General features: G+C 38.9%; 2 long non-coding RNA genes across 5 annotated transcripts in view; one reads left to right on the plus strand and one right to left on the minus strand.

Annotated features, from left to right (window-relative positions):
- Nucleotides 1–25,292, minus strand: part of LOC116694475 (uncharacterized) — a 97,551-nt gene extending 72,259 nt beyond the window's left edge. For 2 of the 4 annotated variants that reach the window (XR_004333179.1, XR_004333177.1), the window contains exons 1-3: nt 25,113–25,292; nt 23,823–23,903; nt 7,029–7,107 (exon numbers count right to left, since the gene is read on the minus strand). This is a non-coding gene — a long non-coding RNA (uncharacterized LOC116694475). Of the gene's footprint in view, nt 1–5,773; nt 6,411–7,028; nt 7,108–14,558; nt 14,585–23,822; nt 23,904–25,112 lie in introns of those variants that run through there. The other 2 variants (XR_004333178.1, XR_004333180.1) reach the window with 2 other exon arrangements.
- LOC116694476 (uncharacterized) lies at nt 1,670–11,666 on the plus strand. Its single transcript, XR_004333181.1, has 3 exons — nt 1,670–1,681; nt 6,675–6,680; nt 11,490–11,666. It is a non-coding gene; the product is annotated as an uncharacterized LOC116694476 (long non-coding RNA).
- Nucleotides 25,293–25,621: the final 329 nt, after the last annotated feature.

Genomic DNA, 25,621 nt, shown 5'->3' on the forward strand with positions numbered 1-25,621 from the left:
GGCAAGAAATTTGTAGCTGAATGATAAAAAAAAAAACGACATGACACAGAGCAGCAGCAAAGCCATTGTTATGAATTCTATAAGTCTTGAGGGATGAATGGGAAAACTAGTGCGATTGCCAGACAACGAGGTCTGCGGCGGGGTTTGATGGCTCCATGTGGGGGCAACTGGCTCTGGTTGCTTAGCATTAGTATTAGATAAACACTCTGTCGGAAGATGTCAACGTCTCCATTAATGCCAGAGCTGCCACACAGACTGTGCTTGAGTGACAGTGTTTTGTGGAGTGTGACAGGGGTTGTAAATGCTAACTCTCTCTGGCTGTATCTCCAGAGCCTGGTAGAGCCAAACCCTGGCGACACCTAGGAGCACAGAGGCACTACACTCTGACACTCTGCGGAGATGATACATCTTGTCCTCTCGTTCTCATATCGGGGACAGCACACCATTTAATGTACCGGACCAATTTAATTCAGACATGTTATAAAAAAAGGTACAAGTAGAATACAAAAGGCTTTCAAATATAAGATCATTTATCAATCTGTACCAACCATGAGCAGATAAGCCTCATCTGAAAGTGTGGCTACCCCAAAAGGCTTCTCCATAGTCTTTACAAACCACAATATGGAAGATGTGTGTTCAGCACAAGTCTAATGCACTTAAAGCCTGCCACAAGTACGCATATCCAGCCACACAATGAGCAGGATATGGGTTTTTCCATGCTTTCACAAGTGGACAGGGGAGTTTTCCAGTCAGTAATTATGAAGGCATAGTATTCCAGTCAAAAATATTATTTGATTTTTTTTTTTTTTAAGTTTAAAAATGTACATGTTTATCTTCAGAAACAAAATAAATTGTTGAATTAGGAGAACTTTATGCTTATCACTATATAAAACAGTATTACGAAAATGTCCAAAACTATGTAAACAGGAACCAAATGACCTACGAGACTAAAGTAAAAGTGCTCACCCAGGAAGCATTTTACAATGCATTCATTCTCTTAAACTGTAAAAAAAAAAATCTAAAGATCATTAGTACTACAGAAGTTGTGTGTCAAGAAGGAAAAACTGGTAGCTGAGCAATATAAACCAAAGTCCAGTTGTATATAAAGTTCCTAGTATATTTCATCTTTTTCTCCACTACATTTTGCAGCTGGAAAGGTTGAACATTTTATCAGTCTGAGAAAACAGCATGGAGAATTAAACTGCCTTGAGCTCAATAATACTGGCCATCTAGGAGCTGCAGAGTTGTTCTGTAAGCTGGAGGGCTGGACAGTGTAGTGTACTCTTCCCCCTAATGCCCTGTCCATTGATCTTTCCCGTAACTACAGCTCCCTACAGAAACCCACACAATCTGTGCAGAGGAGTGCTCCTAGGCACCCCCCACTTCAAAGGTGCATATTTACTCTTAGAAATTTAGAGAAAGTGCAGCTGTGGATGCATCCTCCAACCTCAATCAATGATAGGGCTGGTCCTCCTGACCCCCCCCCTGCTGGCTAATAAAGTGCTTCTTAGGCTTGGTGGTTTCCCTGGAAGCCTTGTGGGGTTGGTTCAAACTAGCACTTAGATTTGTTTCCATTGTCTCTTCTCGAAAATTGATTTTTAGAGAAATACTTATCTTGTTGATCAACAAAGTTCCATTTTTAATTTTGTGACATTTCATGACTGAAAGAAACAAATGAGAAGTAACTCACTGACCTCTGCAGAGCCCAATTCTAGAATGAGGCTGATCCACATGATGCTCTGAAAAAAGTTTAACTTTTTTTTTTTTAAAGTAATCTTTTGGCATTAGCAATAAACTTTTACCTTAGCTATAACCTCAAGCTAGGCAAAAGAATACCTGACTGGGAGTATTTTTAACCCACATTCTGGTGGGGTGATTAATAAAGAACTGAACATTGGCTGATTTAGATCAGACATTTTAAATATGTATATTTTAAAATCCTCATGTGTATCCTGTCACATTTTCCAATAAAAGGATTATTGCAATTAAATAATCTTAGGATGAAATACCTTTAATTTCAAATTACAAAAAATACAAAATGATTGTTACAATGTCTTTATTTAGCATTTTCCAAAGAATCTGCAAATGCATTATGTCTACTTAACATGTCCTGTTTTCCTGTCTTTGACAAAAATATTTCACGCTGAGAAGCACATTATCATAATTGTCATTCCCAATCTTCAAAAACAAATGTGTATTAAGACAGTAGCTAAAATAGTCCTTCTGCTGAAAATCAGACAATCAAAATCTTTTGTAATTAAGCACAGCAATATTCTAATTACCGATAATTCAAGCTACTTCATGCTACTTCATGCTGCTTCCCATCCTCCCTCTGCAACAATTAGAAAAATATATGTCAGCTGTGATTTTTCCTTTTTTCTACTTTAAAGTGGCGCTGTGGGGGTTTTAGTAAAAAACAATGACATTTATAACTCTGCATTCATTCTTTTCTCAGCAGGAAAACCAAAGTTTTTAAGTGGCTGGAGTAAAGGTCTGAAGCGATTTGCATATCTGCAAAACACCGTCAAAACTTTCTCTTGGCAATGTAGCATTCACTAAGCACAAATATTTGCGACAGCAAAACAAGTAAAACTTCCACACAAGAAATGATTTCTCTCAGTTGTATTGATGACTGCACATGGACACATATCATTTTGCATGATGAGCTACAGTAGGCTTAAAACTAGTGACCTTGTGACTACGTTGTCTGACATTCGTCATCTGATCGTCACTCTGTCCTCGAGTGCCTGCCTAACGGGCCTTTCCTCATAGCGTTGATTGCATTCTTCAAGTCTGCCATTATAGTGTTAGCTCTGAAGACAGCAGAACAAAAACTTCTTTCGATGTCATTAATCTTAACTTGTTTGGACTCCTCACTTTGACTCTCCCACACATCTCTTTTTCTCTCTCAGCACATACTGCTCTCACTCTCTCTGCCTCGCTAACATGTTGACAGCAGTTTGTTAGTAGGTATCAGTTTTCAGTGAGCAAGCTGAGAGGGAGAGAGGGATGTGGTAATCATCTCTATCTCCGGCTGCTTGGCAGCGTTCCCCTCGGCATGCTGGCAGACACTTGCCATTGAGCAGCTGTCAGGCTGAAAAGGGTGTGGGATGTGGGCTCAAGCTACACAGGTCACGGTCATTTCTTTCCAAAAGCCACTGAAGCTAAAACCTTAAGTGGCATTTGAGCTACCTGCACTGTCAGTTCTGACACTCACAACACTAACAAGGAGACCACCGGTAGAGAGTCAAACTCGATTATGCCTCCCTGGTGGATTTCCTTAATATAGCTTAGCTACTGCCAAGCTTGTTTTTCTAACATTTAGAAAGCACATGATTTAAACATTTTGGGGTTGTTTTGTAAAAATGTACTGGTATAGCTGAAGAGTGCAAAATAAATATAGATGTCCCATTAATTAGTACAACAAGCAAAAGCAATCTGTATATAACTCGTCTGCACAATGAGAAAAACAAGTCAGTTAATCAATTTTGATATATTTCATAAATTGTCAGCATAATGTAGATAGTTTGTATTGTGAACTCCTGAACTGTTTACAGGTGAGAGGTGCAGGAAGGTTGCTTAATTAAGAGATAGCTATTTAGTTTCAGTCATGAGAAGAAGTAAGAGTTGTTAAGCAGTGAGTGCATGTTATTACAATTCTAACTATTATGTTTGTTGTCATTCTGGTTGCCTTGTTATTCATTGTGAGGCACAGTGGTGTTCTCCTGGTACGCAGTCCTGCTAAGCTTTAATTGATTTTTGGTGTTTGCTACCTCTGCACGGTTATAAATTAAACTGGATGTAATGTTTATTTATGGTAAAGGGTTGAGAGCTAATTCATTACCGGGTGAAAACAAAGAGTATTTCAATTACACTTCACTTCATTGTCATTTCTCAAAGATGTACTTTGTTTACCATTTTCTTACATGCCAGAAGAACGGTCATGCTCTTCATCGTAACAATTATTCTGCATTAATTCAAGGCTGTCTTGAGTTCACAAACCAGAGCCCTTTAGTTTATGCTGATTATTTGGAAACATAACTAATCAGCAAAAAAAACAAAAAAAAAAAAACATCAAGATCCACAGAAAAACTTTAAACAAAACTGTATGGAAGAGTAGTCTGACTGCTGCAAACTGAATTGTGCTTGATAAGTTGCAGGCTCTCACAACCTGGACCTGTGATCTTTAGAGTGATACCCTCAAGTTCACAGCAACAAATACACTCAATCACTCAGGGAGATCCTAAGTCTCTCTGTTGGCCAATTACTGCTTTTAAAAAGCCTAAGGCACCCAGGAAACTTTGACTCCTGGAAATAAAGACCAATCTGAGAGAGAAACATTGCAGCTATTAAAATCTTTATAATTCTGTAAATCACAAGTGATTTGTTTTGCCCCATGGCTTGTTCCGATACATCCTTGCTGCTATTGCAAGGGGCACGGGGTGACTGCAATTGAGAAGAGCAAGATTATTTTTACAACTAAGCTTGGAAAAAGGGAAGCCTTTTTTCTTTTTTTTTGAGTGCAGAAGGCAAAGATCTCCTCTGTGTCATAATTGCCTGAAGTTAGAGAGTAAAGGCTCTGGACTCCTGATGTTAGTGTGGGCCTTTCATCAGGGGGGTTGGAGTCAGAGATGCTTTAAAGATCAGGCACTCTGGAGGATCAGACTCTGTTTTTATTTATGTAATAAAGGCATTTTCAAAGAGAGGAAACTGATCATCCTTTATCTACTGTTGCATTAGATGTTTCCCTGACTGGTACCGTCGTTTTGCGGTTTTTGTTGATGATTAAGGCTCCTATTATTCAAAGCACATTTACATTTTCTCAATTATTTCATTTTTGAACTTCAATATTACATATGCCTTACTGATTAATTTTGAGGATGGATTCCGAAATTAGCCCGCTTATTCAAATAAAGTGGAAGCCAAAAGTGGTAGAGAGGATCATGCAATTATGTGTAAAATCACTCCAATTAAACACTGCCATGTTAACTTTTAGAGAGCACACACTCCACATAATATAATTACAAATTGGGATGAAAAATGGAAAAGAAAACACCAACATTATAGAATGAAGCATTTACAGTTGATGGATTCTCAAAAAGCTCTGGTGTGCAGGGTTAAGAATGGCACTCCTCTACTGCTGCAACACTCTCCCTCCCAACTGCATCACTCCCCATTCAGCAACACAAGCCCCTCTGGTACTAGACAAGGGCCCTGACTGAGGATGCTTTGATACTTCAGCCTCTGATCACCAGAGTATCCTTATAGTGCTGAGTTGATGGACGAATGGGTCATAGGAAGGATGTCCAAACCATAAATCAGACTACAGGGGTGACAGCACACAAAATAGGTGAATTGTCCTTGGGTTCGCGACGCTGGCGGCATCCCTTGTGTCCCACAGTCACACCACCCTTTTTATTATTTGGGAGCGAGTCAAACGGATGCCCCACCAGCCATTCTGCCCTCCCCCTTGTGTGTTTCCCCTAGTCTTCGAGCCTGGACCCTGCTATGAACTGTTTCCAGAGTCAGTTACTGGTGTAATTGAAAGTGCTTTGTCATCGCTTTCAGCCAAACACTGATGGATGTGAAGTTGAATGAGGTTTGGGTTTTAGTTATACGAGTGAGCCTGTGTGAGATTTATCACCAGAGACTTAAGAGGCTACAAGGGACCATTAAAGCACCACAGCCGTCTACATCACAGTGGACTCTTCATTATTATTCATTAAAACAGAATGCCTTTAATATGTCTAGTTTTCCCCATGTAAAGAAAAAACATTATACATACATGTTTTGATGACTGTTGGAAAAACTGTTCAGTTGCCCAGTTTTTACAGTCCGGGGCAATTAACTTTGGATTTTAAAAAGTGTAGGCAACACATAAAAAAGTACGCTGGCCTAGGAATTCATAAGAAAAGAATAGTTCAGCACTTTTCAAAGTTTCAGCAAAATCAAAAGCTCTAGAAGACCTCTTTTTATACCTTCATGTGGTTTGTATTAACCTTCATCCTTTACAGCTTTGCACTTTCAAAACTGACTATAGTGAACTGAATAATACATATTCTCTTACTTAGGTTAAACATCTACCCTTAATGTGTATATAACCTAACCCCACCAGTGGCTATATCTTTTCATAATTTGTGTAGTCTACAAAAACCTATTAAAACCATTTCATTTCAATTCTGAATCGACATCACATGCAAAGCGTGGGATGTGTGCTAGTTCTCATTGTCTCCCACTTATTATAGGCTGCCCCCAGCTGCCTGGGCTGTGAGGGCCTGGATCCTGGCTCACATCCAGCTCAGCTCTGATCTCTTTGTGATTTGAGGAGTATAGAGCTTTGCTGGGCTGCTGTCCTAGAGCCATGTTGGAATGCAAGAGCAGTGGTTGAGGTGCAGAGGGAAGTGACCTCACTGTGTGATGCGAGCAAGAGTATGGGGCAAGAGTTACACACTGAGGTTGGTTGGATTATAAATAAAGTAGCGTGTGGTTTCTGTGCTGCAGCCGGGAAATAGGAAAAGGTGAATACCAGTGCTCACAGCACAGTTGTAAATGGTGCCCTATCCTAACACTAGTTCAAGGCTGCCAAGATAGCATGGCCAAATAAAGTAGATTTAATAGAAAGATTTTTCCCAATATCTGCATGTTTTTAAAGATTTTGCTGTTCTATTGTGTAGTTATGGGTTTTCTAAACATTTCATTGTAAGATTAACAATAAGTATTACCAATATTTGCCATCTCATTAAATAATGTTGCTTATTCCAGGGTAGGTGAGTCACTAGTGATTGGAGGTAGATGCTTGGGTTTTTTCTAATGTTTGTATTCTTTTTTTATGCCTATTTTGTTAGATTTAGGAAAAAAACATTAAAAAAAAATATCTGCTCTTTTAAAACAATATTTAAAAATGTGTCAAATACAAATAAAAACAATATTTTCCAGCTTTTTCTGATGATTGAATTTGCGTATGTGCTGACATTGTACAAGAGAGCCATTGACTGCCGACTGTGTGTTGAGGGATACTTGTGAAGGACCTGTCTGAGGTCATCTTGTGGTGCAGATGAGGGCGCAGGAGAGAACAAAAGACCAAGACCCTGCCACAGGCACAAACACCTGGGAGGAGAGTCAAAGGCAACTTCACTTTAACAGGAAACACAGTGTCCAAGTTAAACAGTGCTTACAAGGTGCATCAACAGTGCGTGAAACTTAATGTGACTTCCCGGACATCCACCTGGAAGAAAAAAATGTGCATGGGACAACAGCGTTACTGCTCTTATAGTTGTTTTGGCCAGTTCATCAACACCAGCTAAATTCCTTTTTCAGTTGTCTACACAGCAGGCTGAACATTTTATTCCTAACACACTAAATTGAACACTCCCACATCTTCAACATAGGTGCCATTTTATGTATTAATAATACTAAGTGTGGATAAATCTCTCAAGAAGAAATCAATAGATATGCTGTTGCCTATGGGAAAATTAGCATGGTAAATGAACATTAACTCGCAGATGGTTGGGTATGGGGCATTGCTGTGGCTCCTAACAAACAATTGATTAACTTGTAAATTCCCATTGCCCAGCTGTTATTCAGGCTGTTTACCATAAATAAAAGAGGGGGAGTAGAGAAAGGATCCAGATGCTTTGAGTGCTACAGAAAGGCAATCTGTCATTGTTCTCAACTAACACTGATGGATGCTGCTTTAAATGGGGATTGGTTTTAGTTAAACATGACAAAGTGAGGGATGACACGCCATTGGTCACAAAGGTCTGAAGGTCCAGCAACGCCTCAGCAGTTGCTTTTTTCAGCCATTACAACCTCCTGTTCTTTTAGGTTTGTTTGTTTTTCTTTGTGTTCATGTTGAACTTGAGAAATGGGAAAATGAACAAAATATCCACGCAGACCTAACCAAGATGGCAGCCAGTATGTGCATGACACTTTCTTTCCACTCTCACACAATACTTATTTCTGAACATTAATAATATTGGAACGCAGTATGATTCCACAGGGGTCACCATGGCTCCCAATTGAAATATGAGAAATCCTGTTCACATCTGACTTAATGCTTCAGTCAAAGTTACAGCTCATTACATTACTGTAAATACCCCAACACATTTTAGCCTGTAGATGTCTAGCAAAGTTACTGTTGTGAACTACAGTGTGTGCATAAACTAGGAAAATCTGAATGACTTAGCCATAAAAGTAGGGACCAATACATGCATGTAATTAACCATTTACATTGGCAGCAAACCAAACCAAAGCTTTTGACATCAGGTTATAACATTAAATACAGACATCTAAGTTTAGTTATACAACGTGATATAAAAATGACATGATGTGTTTTGGGCATATGCTGTCTGTGGTCAGGAGCATGGGAAGAAAAATCCGGTCTCAATCAGACTTCAGTGTGATGTCAGATTGTGAATGGTCCAGTAAACCCTGCTTCTCTCTGACCCAAAAATAACTAAGGGCAATGTAAAATGCATATGGACCGCTCATCCAGCTGCAATAGATCACCTACATGTTCTTAGTAAAGGATGACATCAGAGATCTGGAAGGAACAAAACAAGCCTTTCTTTGGCCTGGAGACTTCAGGCTGCTGGCCCCTGAAGTGAGTTAGTTTCCCATATGCAGGGGGGATCTACACAGCATCACTGAGGGACAGTTTAAGTAAAGACTTCTGCAAAACTCATCACTCATGTCAAATATGGTTGAGGTTAAAATCCTCCCTGAAATGTACTCCTTTCATCTTCTATCATTGAACGTTTACCTTTCCACACATAAGACAGCTATCCCATAAGCTTGCAAAAAGCGGGGCCGGATTTCAAGATTTCAGGGTTATCAATAAAACCAGTCAGCGAGATTCACCTCCCCAAACACATACTTGGAAGAAAGTCTCAAACTGTTAAAGTTCTTAGCAAATGTTTAAACACGTAAACTCAAAAAACAAATCATCTTCCAAAGCAGTGCCTCAAAGAATAACCCTTTCCAACAACAAGCATAGCTTCCCTAGTAAATGTAAAACATACTGTCACTGCCAATTGAAAACTATGCATCTCAAATGCTGATGCTTTGGAATTTTTCAAATTAACTGTAGTATTAAGAGTTCCTTTATGGGTTCATTCTCCAATTTTTTAAGTTAAATAAACAAATACTAAAACCCAATGGAATATCTGAAAGAATGCATTGCTTAAAAATACATTGTTATCACAACACAGTAATAATAAGCAAATTATTTAGATTTAACAAATACTCACATAATTTGGATAGTTTGAGTTATAGATGAAATGTTGGTATTTGGTGTGTTTCTCAATCAAGCATAGGTGTTTTACTACCAACTTAACAAAACTTTGCATCAGACATCAGTGTTTCCCATTGTACCTGGGCGCCCTGCCCAGGTAGATTGAGACCCGCCCAGGTATCCAGCCACTCCCCCTTGAATTCACACGTGCGTGACAACGATTTACATCCGGCTCAGAGGCTGGTAGTAGCACGTTGCATTTAGTGTTGTGGCATCCCGTGGGATTAACTGTACTGATAAACCATAAAACCACCAAGGCCACACCGCTGTCAAAAACGTCATCTATCAGCCTGGTTGTTCACCCTCCCGCGGCAGTCTCCTCCGCTCGAGCTGATCTTTATAATGAACTAACTGGAGCTACCGGAGCTAATCGCTACTAACCAAGTCTGTTGTCATTCTTCTTCTTCTATGTGATTGTACCCATTACAGTGTATCTGTATTATCTTTTAATTTGTTTAGTTGTAGATAATTTAGTTATTTCTTTCTAAGTTATCTGTTAATGTTTCCATCCACTTGTCAATTGAATTATCTGAAGTTCAGTAAAAATAAAACCGATGAAAGTGTGTTTCCATCCAATGACTTAAAAGCAAATAAAGACCTGTCCATAATGATGTCACATGCTGTTTTATTGTCAAATTGGTATATCAAATTGATTTTACACATTTTATGGTGTTTCCATTCATTTTTGCACTTAATCGCAAAACATTTGCAAACAAAGTTTTGCTAGACAAAATAGATTGTGCCATCTACCCACATATGAGTAATAAATGCAGAGGTTAATAATGCTAATGTGCTATAGTGCTAATGTGCCAGCTGATCTCAACATATGTAATAATAAGAAAACAACGACGCTATCACCACATTGCTATGATGCAGATGCAGATGTACGTAAATGCCCAACGACAACGAAGGCAGCCCGTGGTGTGGGTACGAGAGCTCTCCAAACCGTTCTGGAAGATTGTGGTTTAGAGACACTTCATGGAAACCCTTCGGTTGAAGCATTTTGAAATTTGACCTGTTATGTCATTTCATTGGTCCGTCTCTTGACCCAGATAAGCCATGGCCCTCCAGTTCCAACCGCAAAGCGTATCGCCATTGCGCTCTACAAACTGGCTACATGTGCAGAGTACAGAGTGGTAGGCAAAACGTTTGGGTCAGCAAGACCACCGTGTGTTTACGCCATGTGCAATCCCATACGAACAAGGATGATGAGAAAGTATAGGCCTATATGCGCTTGCTTCCTAACTTTAGAGCGTACTTTGTGCTACAGGTGTATGATGCAATAGACGGGATTAGATTAGACCCCTGCTGAAGGCTGCAGGAATTTTGTCAATAGAAAGGACTGGCTATCAATCGTATTACTACAGGCTGTGATAGACGATCGTTGCATGATAAGTGACATTTGCGTCAGCACTACCGGTAGTGCTAATTGGGCGTGCGGGCTTCACCACTTCTGACCTGTACAGGTAGGTCTGTTTAACCATAAAAAGATCTAAAACTTAAATCACAATTAATTATTATTTGGCAAATAGCATTTCCATCAGCATTTATGGCATAAGCCAATCAAGATTAAAAAAAAAGTAAAATAAAAAAAATCAGATTAGACCAAATTTATAAACTTTGAATTAATATTCAATCGAATTTTACTGTTTACATAAGGAATTTTTAATTTGAGACCACTCAATTTGCATAAAAACATGTGGATGGAAACAAGCTAATGCTTTAAATAAATAGTTAAACCTTTACTAAACCCAGCCATCCACTACCACAAGTACATTTTCATATACCTACTTGAACGCAGTTACAGAACGTAACGGGCATTCTCTGTCCAGCACAACTCAGCAGGTTCAGGAAACCCAGATCAAACCCTCAAACTGGGCGGTGCTGATCAAATATCAATCAAGATTCCATTACTGTATGTATGTATGTATGTATGTATGTATGTATGTATGTATATATATATATATATATGTTTTGTTTAGTTGTAAATTGAGAAAGTTTGTGACCCTGCCGCCATGTTTTTACTGCTTCAAAATGGACCATGTACCATCCCACTTACCATACCACTTGAATGCGTTGCTTAGCCAAAAAAAAAAAAATCTAATTTTTGATTTAAATGGATTTCCCCCCCACCCAAACTGAAATCAATCTGCAAATGACAAAGAAATTGTTCAAAACAAGCTTTAACTTTATTTAGTTTTGACTCAAACAACAAAACGGATGTGTGAGATAAAGCTGTTTTCACACATACAGGTAATTCACTTCTCGTTCCTCACCTAAAGGTTTAATTCATTTTAACTTTAGTCACGTTACCTTTACCCTATTTTCACTTGTTGCTGAGTAACGTACATCAACATCCCAAGGTCTCGTGAATGTAGCAAGCTCCTTCTACATTTTGTTGCTCTGATTGGTTGTAAGTTTATTCAATGCATGCAGAGACATTTTGGTCTGTACCGTTGATAACGTCCCTTAAGTTCCAGACTAATACGCATTTGAGAATAAGTCAGGCTTTGCCCTCTCCAGTTCAGTTGTTGACGCTTTGGCCTGAATCTTGTTGCCAACTAACTGAGCAAGCTGACCGCTGTTGTAATATAACTTTGAAGATACATTTTTGTTATTCCATGAGTAATGATGTACACTAAACACATTTAACAATGTCTGAGTCGATGGAAGTTAATTATTTTTGTTGTTTTGTCATTACAAAGCATTATGCTGAAATACAGAAAACAAAAGAAAAATCACGTTTAAAAAAGAAATGCCGACATCCTTATTTGTTCAGTTGCCTAGCAACAGTGAACTCAGTGTCCCATATTAGAAAAACTAACTCATGACTGAAACTAAATGTCATGATGCAATCAGATTTAATAATTTATTTTACAGCCGACAGTAGTACAAGCAGTGAGATGGAAGTTGCAATATTTCACACATTGTGACCATTTAATGAATGAGGTTGTTGTTTAGACCCTCAGTTAGGAACTGATTGATCACAAAATGAGATTCCATCACATGACATTAACTGAATGATAAGGTTTACACATATCAATATGCAACGTCGAGAAAAAAGTTTTTTCTATTTTGAAATGTTTGAGGCAAACTGCTCAATAAGTCACAGCTAGCGAGGGATGCATTAGTAATCATTTACTGTGTATGTGGAACAGCTCAAGCAATGCTGCTTATCAAGCACAGAGTTGAAACTTGATATTTACTAGCTGGACACACATTTTAAGTAACTAATTTGTGTTTGAAGTTTGGTTTTCCCCAGCAACAATTTATAGAAGATATTTAGACTTGTTTTAGCTCAACAAGGACTAGCAGGCATTTAAATAGTTTTGGTGTAGTTTTAATTAATTAATTGGTGCTACACTGCCAGAGAAAACAGAAAAAGGGGCTGTGGTATCCCCTTTCGCCAAAAGGTAGAAAACCTACAGCTATCAGAATGAGTTGTGCCACACCAATGAACACTATTGCTAGTGGGTGACAGAATACGAAAATGTAACGGAATCAATATGGTGGCCAACAAACTTGTCTTACAGTTTAAAAGTAAGTAATTTAAGTATGAAATAGGCAATACTGTAAAACATCTTGGTTTATGTATTTGATACTTGATCAGCGCTGATGCTTTTTTCAGCCTCCAGGATACAGGAAACTACATACCACCCTGCTCACAAACTCTCTTATTTTAGCAACAGATTGCAGTAAAATATCTCTCTGAAACCATTTTAAGGGGAGTAAGAACACAATGTAGTAACATAATCTTGGTTAATGTTCCATCAGTGCTGCCTAGTTTTAAAGTTTAACCAGAGTTCAGTCTGATAGATAGACACACACAGAGAGAGAGTGAGAGTGAGAGTGAGAGAGAGAGAGAGAGAGAGCGAGCCCTCAGACAGGAAGAGAGAGAGAGAGAGAGAGAGAGAGCGCGCTAGATGAAGGCTCACAGAGTGTCCAAGATGGAAAAAGTTCCTCCTGGGAGCCCACAATTGTCCAAAAATTACAAAAACAAAATCTGATTGCGATGGTATTTACTGATTTAGGAGAATCCATACTAAACTGCATGGCAATCTCGCCAGTAAATGTTGAGATATCTTCTCTGGACCACATCATGATTTCTCATCTAATGACGATTTTACAGACCATTTTGTAATATAGTCTACTGTGTTTCATGTAAAGTCATTTTCATTGCATTTGTTTGATATCTTCTATCTATCTTAGAGAAGACAAAGAATTTAATGATCTACTAAATATCCCAGTCTCTATTTATGTTCACCTTAATGTATTGTGTATTTATGTAAACATTCAATGTCACATTTTATGAAATATGTCTAAAATAGGACAAAACACAAAGATATTTCTCTTCATTGAGAGAATCTGTCACAGACTAGGCATTTTAATTGTGGAGAACCAGGAGGATTCCAGTCACCAGTGAGACAGAATGTCAGATCAGCGTGCTTTTTGTGATGTTACTTTTAGTTCTTTAATGTGAGTCCATGTGGCCTGACTGCTCACAGCCTTGGCCACTGGCTGAAGCCAATTGTCTGAGTTAGGCAGAAGAACACAAGACTCCCCACTTGGAAAAAGGAGGAGAAAACAGTGGAAGAGTTTTAGCAGTCAGCCCTCAGACAGGAAGACTCTAGAGGAAACACCAGAAAGCCATTAACTAACCACAGTATTATGGTGATCTATTAGCTGGAATGGGATACAGACAGCTAATGAACAAGCCTTACCCCCCACCCCCCCACCCCCACTCTCTCAACCCATCACACACACGTATCACACATACACACACTGAGAAGCAAAGCTGAAAGAGCTCTTGCTTGTACAAAACAGCGTGACAAATCAATGCCTGATTCCTAAATCAAGGGAAAAGGTTATTCTCGGTCTCACTGGGATTCCACTTACTATCCCCCTATATCTTAGACACTCTTATACCCATTTAAACCAAACAAGTCCGACCCCCTCCCAAACAACGCACCCACATCTCCTAATTAAGAGTGAGGCGGTGGGGCTTTTTGTGTCTGTGGTTATGCTTGCAATGTTAGTGTCTGGAGTGTGAAAACAGATCTGATGGACTGCTGCCCTCAGCTCTCCCTGATCAGGCTCCAGCAGGTATCCCCCATGATTGACAGCTCACAGGTCAGCAGCCCATCTCTCAGTCTGTTAGAGGGTGGGTGGTAAAGAGATTTGGAATGCCTGGGACCCTGATTGCTTTATTGCTCGCCTGTCAGAACCATTGTACAGCTCTGTATTATTAGGGCTCGCCATCTCTCACCGTCTGGAAGGTGTCGCATCTCAGCTCTGCATAAAAAATCACCACTCCATTCAAAACCCTCTCTTTTTGGCTGAAAGGAAGAAAGCACAGATTTTTCCACAGAACCTCCTGTATTGGTTTGTCAGATAATGCAACACAAGTGTCTCCAGGGAATGGTTTGGATGGCGCTGCTTTACACTTTAATGCAGAAGATTTTAGATCCCATTTGGCAATAATTTATCACAGTGATACCAACAATAGTCTATGGCATTATACATGAATAACTCTCATGTTCCTGATTAAGTATCTAATGTTGATTTTCTTACTTCTGTAGTGTCCACACCACTGAAACAGCACACTTCTTAATTTTGTGTTATTTTATGAGCCAACATTTTTTTTTCTTTTTCAAACCTATGATTTACAGTACAATCAGATATACAATGCACAACAATGCATTAATTCTAAATGATGTTGATTTAAACATTAACATTTTTAACATTTGGTGTCCACTTTAGCTGTAACCATTAGTCAATTAGATGCTAGACAGAAAATGTGTCAGTAACTATTCGATGGAATATTACCAGGACTGTTGGTCGATCAAAACAAGAAAACCTAAAATAAAAAAACCTAAATTAGTAAAATTAAGCTTTTTCACTGTTTTGACATTTTAAAGATCAAAGATTGATTGAAATAATCACTAGTTGCAGCCCAGGAAACACTAATTTATTTTTCACATTTGACATGGTACCGTGTTGCCCTAATATTGTTTTAGCATTTTGGGATGGGGAGCTATATTGTCTTATTGTCTGTACTGTCTGAACAGGTGCAGCAGTTTTGAATTAAACACTTTTTTTTTTTTCAAATAAAAATGCTGTAGACCAAATTGGTGAGTCAGGGCATGTTCAAACAGTGATGCCATTATGTTATCAATTGCTGAGGAAAGAATGAGTCTTAAGTACAAGAATCAGATAATATTGCAATCTATTTATGTTCATTTACTTTTACCCCTTTACCTTCATCAGCCAAATGTTTCTAATTGTCTAACCATTCAGAGGATATCCAAGTGCAGTATAGTCTAAAATCCCCCATATTGTCTTGACATGAAAGGGTAATATAGGCAAAAGAAAAGTTTGGAATATTAAGTGAGTTAGTGTTGTAAAAAGTCTGCTTCTCAATTTTTAATTCCCACTGGAACAATAAGCCTCTTCCAAAGATACAATGGCCCAGTAAACAATATATCTACACAAATTCCTAGCTGATTTTTTTCTTGTTATTCCCCAAACCAAGATGACAGACTGGCAGGTTGTTGAAGGTCACTGGAGCAGTGGCTCCTGGTCCCCTGGAGCCCAGGTGATGGCAGGGCCACATCCCCAAGTGCTCGTGCTGCTCCAGGCCACAGCAGAGACAAGCCCACTGGGGTGCCACGTACCCTGTCTCCATGGAGATGAGCCGAGAGGCTGGCCACAACTCAGGCTCACACCTTTAAGGTCAGCGACTCAGTGTCTCTGAGGAGCCTTCCCTGTCTAACAGCAGTTACACACAAGTTGTGATAGCCCCCCCCCCCACACTCCCACCCAAAAACCATTCACCCTCTCTTTTTGTTGTCTTCTCTAAATCAGGCGCAAGCACAACACAGGACGCCGCCCAACAGTCCAACCCTCCTTGCCCTGGCAGTGCTACCCTTGCGAGGCCTGCTGGGAACAGTGGTGAGATGTTAGATTAGACCTTCAAGTCTGGGCAGGACCTAAGGGGGGGATGCAACGCAAAGGGACTGCCCACTCCACTATGGCTCATGCTCCATTATGGTTTCATCTGAGGGTGTGAAAATTGCATTCCCAAATGCTGTCTCCTTTAAGATCCTAAAAGATCACAACTAGCTGCTGAAGAAAACTGGCTCTACTGGCTCAGTTCAGCGTCCCTGTTCATCTGTGTTATCACGTCTCATTAGGCTGATCTTGTCTGACAGATAGCTGAATATTAATGCATACTTTCACATGTATACATCACTGACAAGCAGCTTTCATGTTAGTGATCATATTGATTTTTGAAGCAGTATTGTACCTCATTGTGTATGTGTCCTAATCTGAGAAATGAATGATAACCTCTTCATCACTCTACCCCCTGAGTGTTCTTACTGGAAGCCATATTGATTTTGTTAGTCTGAGAGTCCTTGCATTGCCTGGCCTTTACCTCAGGGACAAATCTAATTGTTTATCTCTGGACAGACTTCTGCCTTTACTCCCTTCTGTCTCATTATGTGCCAAGATTTGTCAAGTCAAGTCTCTCCACACTCTCAAATCTCGCTTTACAACATGTCGTTCGGCAGAACACTACAGATGGCTTACTTATCAACAGACCCTCCCACATGGAATGTTACAAACATGACAGCACAACACACTTGCAAAAATATACACAAACTGACATACAATGTAATCACACTCAGGAGACACAATTACACACTCTGACACAAAACATGAGTCACTTTTTTTTTTAAGAAACAGATTTTTCATATCTTTGTGAATGCTTTCTTGAAAAGAATCATAAGGAACTATTGATTGTTTGATATCTACAATACACTGCACAGCAATAGTATTACAACAGTTACTGTTTTTTATTTATTACAGACAATTCTGTTATTTGTTCTTATTTCTATTCAATTGTATCACAGATGGCTTACAGCAGAATAAAATGAAGAAGAATCCTCACTAATTCAGACGGAACTGGTATTTTAACCCATCGAGTCAAGTCAATGGACGTGTTATTCACAATATTTCACTAGTTTGATTGCAAACACTACATTACATACACTACATAGTACATACAGTGCATGTCAAACTAATTCAAGTAAAATTATACATGAATGATCAAGGCTAATTTTTGGTAGTAGAGTTTGCATAAATATATATGATTAACAATTCCAAATAGTACATCCAAGATGTATATGGTTTGGACTACAACCTAAAACATGTAATTTATTTATTTATGTCAAAGAAAGAACTATAAAGCACTAGGTTACTATGATTCAAATCAGATAAGGGTTCATATTTAAGTATATTATCTTCCTGCAAAGTAGCATACAGTACAGTAAAACAACTAATTCCATGGCCAAACAATAACACATTATATATCTGCACATTTAAACTTGACTAACTTAATATTACGACAAAACGTTGCTTTGCAACTTTAGCGACCACTTTCTTTCTCTCTTATTATCTTTGCCTTCTTCCCAGCTCTCCAAACTCTTTCAGGCCATTGGAAGCCCTTGGTCAGGTTTTATCAGTGAGTTAACTCCAACGGACTCGGCCAGATCGATAAGCACATTCTCAGAAAGGAGCCGGAGCAGAGAGAGTTAGAGGCACGGGGGAGAGAGGCGTTAGAGGCAGGGAGCAATCAGAGAGCTATGAATGTGTGTGCCTTTAGGAGTGGATCGATGCGCTGACAGGAGACCTGCTTTGTTCTCGCACAGTGCTCAGATGTTAGACATGCTTAACATGATTGCTTAAAGGTTTATGTTTGCCTACTTGTGTTTTTGTATGTCATTTTGCTCTACTTATAGTATATCCTGCTGTCCCTTTTGTCAAGTTAGATAGACGGTTAGGTGGGATCTCTTTGGTCTCATTACTTCTTACACAGTGATTTCTTCTTTTAAATCAGCAGGGATTTCAATTTGCATTTTACTCTTCCAAATTCAGGCATATTTCTGGGTATGAATAATGGCCAAGTCCATAAATAAGGGCAACAAAGCTAAAAGAAAAAACATTTTATAAATACTTTCTGAAAAAATTATTATTAACAATAACCTAAAATATGCATTTCAACATATTAACTTTTTTTTAAATAAAACATTAAGAGAGACTTTGGTGCCCTTCATTCTTTAACTATGTGTACTGTTTGGTTTTGACGAACTGATCTTTGACATCTCTTGTCATGTCTCTAGTTCCAAGGAATTTTTCATCATTACAAAGCTGCATTCTTTATCCTTACGCCAAATGGCCACCCAAACCGAGTTAAGCACTTTACCTCGCTAAATACTCTGCCAAGAATTACTTTTAACAAGAACTTGGGTGTGCCTGCTTCTTCACAGAAAGGTGTTGACCGCAAAGGACAAGTAGGTGTCAATAGATCTGCTCTCAGCGCCTATGGGACGTTGAGACGCATGAGCTCTTTTCCAAGGCTTAATAAGATAGCACAGATGCGCCCTTGTCTGAGCACAGCCCTGTCTCATTGTACTTTGGCCTCCTAACCCTGCCATTGCAAAGACTTCCATAGCATAGGCTGCATGAGAGGGTCTCATTAGGACAGACAAACGAAAACCGGGGTCAAGGTATATAAAAGGTAGCCACAGCTAAGGAGCATGCCTCTAAGATGAGTTGGGAGCTCCACCACGTCCTAAGGCCACCCCTGCAGACCTCTGGCCCTCCCCATCATGACCTCCAATATCTACCATTATTTGATGAAGCAGAGCTTGATAATTATTTTGCGTGGTTGAAGGAGGGGGCACAGTGTGAAAGGAGTGTCTCACTCTGAGGGAAAGGATAGTAGGGGATGACAGGAAAAAAAGAAGAAAAAAAACTAACAAAAAAAAGATCAAAAGCAAGCCTTTCGCTTTTCATGCCTCAGAGGCTCCAAAGAGGATAAGGAACAATTGGGCCCTGGGTATCCTGTCCTCTCTGGCAATTAGACTCAGCTGATGAAGTGAAAGGGATGAATGGCAGGGTTCAAGGCCTTCTCTAGGATTCACACAACAGGGTGTGTTTTACCTTCTTGTCCTTTATCTTCATCAGCCTTTAGAGTGGTAGAAATGCAGCTGAAATATTTCCAGATGAAGACAATGTGATTCAAGGTGCCAACTCTTAAGCATGGGGGCTGAGGAGGGAGAGGAGCTAAGGGGCACAAATAGACTTGCATGCAATTACATTTGCACACACATTCTCAAGAGAGATAGTCCTATGTGCTCACAAGACATTTTTATTTGAACCGTCTATAACGCTTTAAGTTTGAATAATGTATTTATCAGTACACTCATATATTAGATGTTGCACTGCAAGTAGTGGATAATGTTTAATAAGATGAAGCAGATGCACCTGAAAGAGGTTACAGTACGGTCAATTGTTCAAGTAGGCCGGGCTCATTCTGTTAAGAGATATACCTAATGGGTCCGTCTTTTTAGCAACTAAACAATGCATTCTCAATGCAATTTACAACTATGTAGTATAGAAAAAGAGCATGCTCACCAATAGGACATTACAACATATGACCATTTAAATAATGAAACAAAACACTGTCAAAATTAACACTGCTTGCAAATAGTTTTAAACTTACTATTTCTATGCATGATTTGTACTAGTGTGTTTTTTTCATATTTAATACCACTACTATGGGTTGTTTCTGTAGAAAAAATGGCAACATTACTAGTACTGAGACAAAAACATCTGTGTTCATTCAGTTTAAGAGGAAACTACAAATTTTGAAAGTTATTATGCAAAAGTAAAAAGTCAAGCAGCTTGACTGATCAACATAGTTTAAAATGTTTGTAAGCATTGATTATTAATATAACACTTGGCACCAAGCAGGTTCTCCAGAAATCTGATCCCTTTTATATTTCCACTTTGTATAATAGTTGTATAATATGCATGAGCTGTATCACCCTTTCAAAATGAATGTAGTCCATGCCAATATCTTGACAGTAGTACATACATTATTTATTAAACTGCAGCATTAACAGGTTAAATTAAACTTGAAGTCAAGTTGTCTGATGTGCGGGAGAAAGTTAACATGACACATGAAAGTCAGCTAAATCTTCTGAGCTAAATAAGTGAAGGGAAAGTAAATAAATACTGGGCATCGTTTATTAAGATGGAGCATGGGCATGGAGGATGCTACAAGCATTCATGCCACACCCCAACTGATATTAAAAACATCACACTTCATTCAAGTGCCATATTCTCCACAACAACTGCACCCACCCTGGTACTGCAACATGATGTACATTTAAAGAGTTTCACTTTTAAAGTGAATTACAACAGCAGTGTAGATTTAAACTGCTCTAATATGAAATGCATAAACCTACAAAACACTTGCTGCCACTGAGTTATCATATATTTCACAGAAGATTTCTTACTGTGCCCATGCCAGTAAATGGGCCCCGAGGCTTTAATGATACTGCCACACTGCACTAAAACCTTAAGATGATTAGTGATATTCTTAAAACCTAGCCCACTGATAATGTGTTTAAAGAAGCGATACGGCTTTTCCAAGCTTTGAGTTCAAAGTCTGAGAAGCATGGGGTCAGAATGCCAATGGGCTAAACAAAGAGTAGCCAAAATGGGCTTTGGAGGATTTGAAACTTAGGCCCCTGAAACCCTTTGATCAAAACAGAGCTACGGCCATAGAAATACTAAGTATCAAGTGCCTGGGACTGTGTCTCTGCCAAAGAATGGTGATTTTGCCACGTAGGATGAGGATAAAAAAAATAGTATAGCAGGAAGTTGAGAAGTATGAAAACATTATTATAATACTCAAGGTTCCAACCAATGACCAACATCCAGGACAATTAAGGCAGTTTTTTCAAAACTGATTCTACTGATTGAGCGAGATGACCCTCAGCAGTGATGGGCACCAAAACTAGCCTCAACATTCCTAATCAAAATATATGTTGCTATTTCTTTATTAAGTTGTACTGTATGAGCAGAAAAGCCTCTTCTAAAACAAGAAAGACACAAAAGTATGTGAGTCTAACCTACACCTATTTAGATGTTTCAATTTCCAATAAATTTCAGCTAAATGTTTGGATAAACCCTTTTAAAATTCAATTTTAAACTAATAATTTTATATAATTCCAGACTAAATGAGGTGTTGTTCTTCACCATCTGTTTGGATGTTATCTATTATCTCTGGGAATCAATTCAATTGGCTAATTAGTTCTACTTTGACTCGAGTGTCCTGTTTTAGTCAGTATGCTTGATGCAACATGGAAAAAAAAAAATGATTCAAACTCAACAGATTTTCCCATCTTGAGCGGTCTTGAGCAATTAAGTAGACATGTTTTTGTCTTATTTCAATAATAAATCCATTAAGTTAGAGTGAATCCAACAGTGTTAAAAGTTATTACCAAATTGACAATAAGGCTTACAATATAACCCGACCAAATGTACAGTGTGATTAATAAATCTCTTTCCTTAATGTCAATATAGCTGAAGTCGTTCAAGGAAAATGGGAAAGTAATCTAAAATCATAATCAATCAAAAAACTCAATTATGTATGTTTATTATCATCCTGTCAGTTATAGTGTAACACCTCTGGCAAGCTATCAACAACTGATTAGTGCTGAAGACAGCCATGATGACAAATAGACACATATGATGGTGAAGACGATTAAATTGAAAGAATATCAATTAGACTATGTGAAGTTGTTGAATATTTCCTCATGGCACTGGTGGTTAGCTAATATTTAAACAGCTATTATGTTTCTAGCCCACATTAAAAAAGGTATTCAAAGGGTGCAGGGCAAGTCATACAGTGTGACTGGTGAATCACAACAAGATAACAACAACATAAGCAAGTTTGCCAGTAAGTATTTCAATTGACTATTTTTACGTATGGAGGAAATCTTCCTTAAAATCCATGATCATCAAAAACTAATTCCTTTATTTAGTCTATTAGCACTGACGGATCCCTCCTGATGAAACAAAGGAATGGGATGCACAAAATATAATGGGCATCTTGTTTTAATTGTTCAAATGTTCGCTCTCTTTTTAAAAAAAGGTGACAGGGCCATTACTCCAAAGTCACCACTTATCAGCAGTATCACTGAGGATTAATGGTTTCACTTGTGCCAGTAAGAAATGTTTAAGTTGTCCCGATTATCAGTGCAAGAAAAAGAATAATGGTTGTTTGTCATTGTGTTAAGCAGTGAGAGAGACTAATCTAACAAAACACTCAGTTACGAACGTGATTAACCCTGTCTGGGGAGACTGAATGGGATGTGTGCTGGACTGTGCACAGCAGTCAAGCCACTGTCTCAAATGATGCTTGCCTTCAGAAGAGCTGTATTAAATGGATTCATAGTTGAATAATCTATCAGACAAAGACCCAACTATGCCAAATGAAGGTATTAAATGGCAAAAGAAAATAAAGGAACTGTGTATCAGCCTTCACAAAATGGGAAATCTAGCCTTGCATATAGTTTCTATCCCTTCAAACTTCAATGTAATTTTCTCTGTATTATCACCATTAGTTTGGTGCAAATTCAAACTGTAACTGGGTAAAATGACAGGGACCTACAAGCCAGGAGATAAAAAAAAAGGTTTCTTCTTTACATACTACATAGGAACACATGATCTAAAGCTTGAAAAAAACAGGGGTGGAAAGTCTAGGAATTAAAGTCAATCAATAACAAGTATAAAGTGAAAAAAGAACCAACCAAAAAGAGAAAACAAATTGGATCTATATATTACACTAGAATGGCTAAACATTTACTAAATATGACAATAAATTAAAAGACAAATATAGGAAAATGACCATTGCAAAATAAAACAAATATATTTTAAATTTAAATTGAGACTTATAGTTTGTTTTCAACAACAATTACCACCACCAATAGCTGCCATACTACCCATTTAACACATTTGTCTTGTGAGGGATTTTGTTTTCTAGCGGTATGGTCCCTGAAGCTTTTGTACTGGTTGTGCAGACTTGTTCGTGCTCCAGTAATCTCCTACATTATTTTCCTCATCTGTCACCTTTAAAGTATCTATTAGCCACTCTCTACTATCTGTTTGTGGAGCATTTTCTCTTCCTTTTCCCCATGAATGTTTTATATATTGGAGGGAGAATGATTGTTCTTTGCAATGAGGCCAGCGCGTGGCCTCAGTAAGACAAATTGCTCCAGAACGTCTAAATGGCAGTCAATGATAACTCATTGTAAGGAGAGTAAGTGACTTCCAATGGAGTGGATAGGGGACAGAGAATAATGGCAGAGCACAGGTGAAAAATAGATGTTTGGCTCAGTGTAATTACTCCATTAGGGGGCTCTCTGTTAATCTACCAAACCCCAGCAAGTGTTTTTACAACGATGAGGAGGCGACGGGCGAAAATGACTGCAACTGGACAGAGAGGAGCCCCGCTACCTCCCCAATCACAACACACACTATGAAGTGTTTACTAATGGACAAATGTACTCTCAGTCTGCGCTTTCTGCAGCATCCCACGAGCTACTCCAGTTACAAGTAAGTGTGGTGATAGATGTATTGACGAAGTTCATCATTGAGCTGACATATTAATTACCTGCAATATGGTCCCGTGCGTTCAGAGTGCTTTAACCTCCTCCGTCTCAATTGTGTACCGGGAAATGGATCAGCTGTGGGCCTGTTAAACATGAAAATCTGGGTTAGAGCAAAAAACAAAAAGGGACAAAGAAAACCCACCCGCTGGAAATCAACACCCCCATTCTGCTGATTTCCAGACAAACATAATGATAACAATTTTTTGACCATTTGGTGTCTGCTGCTTCCGCCTGTGGCAATCTACACAAAAGAAGTTGGGAGGGGGGTAAAAAAAAGGGCCCAATATGGTCTTAAGAGTTTATTCTGACCACACAATCTGTTTTCTTAAGTCAACTTTTTAAAACACTGCTAAGAGCAGTGCCCACAGCTTTATCACTGAAGCTCAGATTGACCTTGTATTCACCTTTATACCATTTCCCATCTGTTTAGGTTCCACCCAGAATCCATCCCAGTTGGCTGTAGGCCCACTTTGCATTGGGCTTTCTCAGTGGAAAAGCAAAAGACTCTCTGTTTGGCCTATTTCAGAGAAATTTTAGCCTGCATCTCAGAATTTCACTCGACATCCGACAAACCTTCTTGGACTTTTCAAGCAGTTTCCCCATGTGCAACATAAAGAACAGAGATTTACCCTTCTTTGACTGCAGCTTTTCACTTGACTTTAATCAGTAGTGTTAGTTCCCAGCATAGTGTGAGTTAACAAGATTGTAAGAATGATGTGGTCAATTCTGCACTTAAGTGTTTAAAAAGGTAAGCCATTACTAGTGTTGCTGATACAAACACCCACCAATAAACAAAAGAAAGTGACTTACAGGCAGTTAGTCCATTCTTGATTTTTTAAATGGATCCTACACTTTCATTTAACTGACATTAGAGTTACAGGGGAATTAGGACTGCGCTATACACATTTTCCAACATCCTTAGTTTTAGCTCTGCTGATACAAATCCTCACAGCAGCTCATTAGAGGGAGAACTGACCTTCAACTAGCTTTAAAAAAAAACAAAAAAAAACGTGGAAAGCTATCAGCGGGCAGGTGTACATGGCTCAAAACATACAAAAGGCACCAATAGGGGAAAATACAAGGCGTCCAGCTGGACAATTTTCACTGCCCCAAAAGCTACAGGTTGCGGTAAGGGGACTTCAAATGCTGAGGACAGTGAGAGGTGCCATTATCACTCAGCGCTGAAAACAAGCAGGGTGACCCGATTAAAGCGAGAATTTCTGGGTCAGGGTCTTGTTTTTCAATGCTTAATTTGTCTATCGATAGTGACACGGTCCGTGGCTTGCACCTACCTGTTATATTATCTTTCTAAAAGTCGTGGTTCAGACAGGGCCCTTGTCATTGTAACCCAACACGGAGTGAGGGAGCGGATTGGCCTGCAGCGTGTTGCAGGGAGGAAACGCCGGCTGGCTGCTGATGGAAGTTGCGGGCTGCGGCGCCGCTCAGTGGACGCTCCGCTTTCAGGAGCTGCTGCTGCTGCTGCTTCTTCTACTTCTTCTTTCTTCTTCTTCTTCTTCTTCTTCTTCTTCTTCTTCTGTAGCTTTCACTCACGGCAGCCTTCTGGGCATGCAAGTAATAAACTCTTTTTCAAGTTGTCAAACTATAAACTTTTTTTTGTATGTTTTTATTGTCTTTCTTGTTTTTGTAGTCACATTATAACACCGCACACATGATAGTAAAAATGTGTTGGTCATGTTATTGCTATCGAAAAACATACTATTTGTTACTGTGCAGTATGCCTACTCGACACATTTTTTTGTATCCACACTGCTTTAGGTGATTTCGTATAGATAGATAGATA

Source organism: Etheostoma spectabile, chromosome 8 (assembly GCF_008692095.1).
Source record: "Etheostoma spectabile isolate EspeVRDwgs_2016 chromosome 8, UIUC_Espe_1.0, whole genome shotgun sequence".
Classification (NCBI taxonomy): domain Eukaryota; kingdom Metazoa; phylum Chordata; class Actinopteri; order Perciformes; family Percidae; genus Etheostoma; species Etheostoma spectabile.